Source organism: Coturnix japonica, chromosome Z (assembly GCF_001577835.2).
Source record: "Coturnix japonica isolate 7356 chromosome Z, Coturnix japonica 2.1, whole genome shotgun sequence".
Lineage (NCBI taxonomy): Eukaryota > Metazoa > Chordata > Aves > Galliformes > Phasianidae > Coturnix > Coturnix japonica.
The window spans coordinates 8089830-8092972 of record NC_029547.1 but is presented as its reverse complement, the minus strand read 5'-3'; the positions used below and the strand labels follow the sequence as shown (position 1 = coordinate 8092972).

Here is a 3143-nt window from a genome sequence, read left to right as displayed (position 1 = left end):
ATTTTCCAGGAGGCACATCCTCTGAACAGTCTGTGAGCCCAGCATGCCCAGTGTGCAGCAACATGCATGTGTTTCACACTGATGAGCTTGCTGGCCATCTTGCAGCCTAGCAGTTCCTCATGTCACTTGGTGGTGTTCCCACTTCATCACGAACCATCTCCTGCAGCCTGATGGAGTTTGGGCACAGCATAATGCTGCTCTCAGGCAGCAGTACTTAAGCTGGCACTGTGCTTTCTTGATAGTAGAGATACCTCAACAGGCCTCCTTCCTTTCTCAGGCTGCTCCTGATCTGGAGAGCTACTGCAGCAGCACCATGTTCCACAAGCTGCAATGCATCTTCTGTTACAACAAACTCTCTCACAACCCTCTTCCCAAGTAACTCAGTTGAAGATGATGTGGCTTCACACTTCAGTACACAGAGGGTAAAACGTTTATCTGCCTGACTGTCGGATTAAGTGCACAATCAGGCAGAGCCCAAGGCCACTTCTCCTGAGACCTATTTTGTTGAGGTAGCTGTGTCCCAAGGGCAGAGTGATTTTCAGTTCTGTTGAATTGACCTCCTGGGTTTGCCCACCAGATAACCCACGTCTGCAACACAAACCAGGTGGCAAGCATTTTTCTCTTCAACATCTAACATCACCACCTGGACTGTGCCTGTGCTGCTACTGCACAGCAACACATCAGTGCTTTCTAAGAGTTTCCCAGTGTCATTTACTTCAACACATTATGTAAAAACACCCAAGTGATGGGCCTAGTAATGCTCACACCTACACACGGAGGAGCTCACATCTGTCACTCCCCCATGTGCCTGCCCTCTGCTCGTGCTACACTACTCCTGTCAAGCACTCTGCATAGCTACCCTGTGCTTTCCAGTTTGTGAGGAGCGTGCCACAGATATTAACATCAAATCACTGTGTAACTACAAGTGGAAGTTGTCAAAACCTGGTCTTCCATATTCACTGGTGTACTGTGCACAGCTATTCCTGCAAAACCCCCACTCGTCACGCTTCAGGGCTTCATGCGTATAATCTTATATATTGTGCTCTCAGAGATAGAGAGGAATCGTTCGTTTCTTCGCTATCGGCTGTCTGGCTCTGTGGGGCAGGCGGCAGGAGCAGCCTGCTTGCACCAAAGCAAACTGAGCAGAAAGAGCTGGATGAGAAATGGGAGGCAGGTATCTGGCTCCAAGGTGCCAGTTTTACGGTTGGTTTTTCCAAGCGTTTGAAAATACACTGAGAAATTGATTTGTCATCCGGACAGGAGTCTGTGTTTGTCAGGTCTGCAGTCTCAGCTTTCAGCTGACTAACTGATTCACTGGGGATCTTTTCCTACTGTTCTATTTAAGACAACTAAGGCTTAAAATCCGTGTAATAATTTTCTCAGGCTTTTAGTGAAATGGTAAAATACACAGGAGAAGGACTTTGAGTAGCTATTTATTTATGCTTCTCTGCTAGCTGGTACATGCCTGTAAAACAGAATGACAAAAAATCCATGATGGTTATTCAGACCAAACAATTTACATTTTCTTAAACTCCTTCCCTCCTCGGCAAATTTTTGGACACAATGTCAACACCATCTGTCTGAACAAAAGGTCCTCAGAATTCAAGTGGTATGATGCTTTCATGTCTGCATACAGCCCTGATGCCACAAATAAAAATCCCATGCACCTGTGCTCCAGTCCTATATGTGGATATGTAAATAAAGGCTCAAAATTCCACCAAGGCTTGCCTGAATTCCACGAGTATGTGCACTTCTAAAAATGGAGTTCAGAGTTAGCAACGTTAAGCTTTAACTCTAACCAAAGACAGGCTGCTGCTGAAGGCTGGCTTTGGTCTGACCAGTGCAAATGGAAACAGAAAAAGCTTCCAGCTCATTCCTGGCGAAAGGCACTCAGTCTGTCTTAAGTATCTTCAGGTGATGGGGAGGAAGTAGAAGAACACATTGAATGTGTCTGTGTCCAAGAACATAGAGAAGGCACAGGAACTCACAGCTGTCTGCAAAAACTTGTCCTGGTGACCTGGATGGAGTAATAGGGAGAATCCAGAGCCCGTCCTTTGAAACAAGAAGTGCTTTAAGAGAGCAGGCAGGGCTTCTCCTCTGCATGTTGGGTACTCACTGCTGTTTTTGAAAGGAGAAAGGGAAACTTGCAGGAAGATGGGGTTGCATTTGGAGGCTGCGTTCCAGCTCTCACTCTCCCAGCCTGGGTACAAAGCTCCTTTCTGCCCATTTCTCCCACGGAAGCTTTTGCTTTCTCTGAAGCAGAAGCAGTGGAGGTGGTGCAATCCTCGAGAGTCACCATGTCACCAGGGAGAACAAGCTAGAGGTCCCCAGCACAAGTGGCAGATGACAGCTATTCCCCTTAGGAGCCGCATTTGAAGAGTTTGTTAACTGTTTTATTATGGTCTCAAAATCTAGATGGAAAAAAAGAACCACGTGCATAGAATCATAGGATGGCTTGGGTCAGAAGAGACCTTAAAGCCCACACAGTTCCATCCTCCTGCTGTGGGCTGGTTGCCCCCACCAGCTCCAGCTGCCCAGGGCCCCATCCAACCCAGCCTTGAGCACCTCCAGGGATGGGGCACCACAGCTCTCTGGACAGCAGTGCCCTCTGCCTCACTGCCCTCCAAGTGAAGATTCTCTTCAAAACTTTCTAACCAATACTAACTTCTTTCACTTGAAGGTGAAGAGCACTGAGAATGGACTCTGCCAGGGAGGTGGTCGGAGTTCTCCTTGTTTGGACGAGTATTCCAAAACCTTCTGGGATGCGTTCCTGTGACAACTTGTGTGGTAGGGAACAGTGCTTAGAAGGACCTATATGTTCCAGAAGGTCCCTTCCAAACCTCTACAAGTCTGTTGATTCTGTAGTAGTGAGAGTGCATGGCACCATGAATACTTTCTAGGACTAACCTTTAAAAGCACACTAGCCTGTCCAATATAACTGGCCATACGTTGTGAATCACATAACACGTTACATTCGGAATGCTGGGCAAGGGAAAATAGGATACGCTAAATTAAAACGAACAACTTGTGTAAGATAAATGCATGGGGACAAAATTATAATGGAAGAGATGGATGTATTTTGGAACTGCACTGGTCACTTAGAAGAACACTCTCAGTCCTGGCAAGTTCTCCCTGATCACCCT

General features: G+C 46.9%; 1 protein-coding gene across 1 annotated transcript in view; it reads right to left on the bottom strand.

The window, feature by feature from the left end:
- Positions 1-3143, bottom strand: part of UNC13B (unc-13 homolog B) — a 199008-nt gene that overhangs the window by 12915 nt on the left and 182950 nt on the right.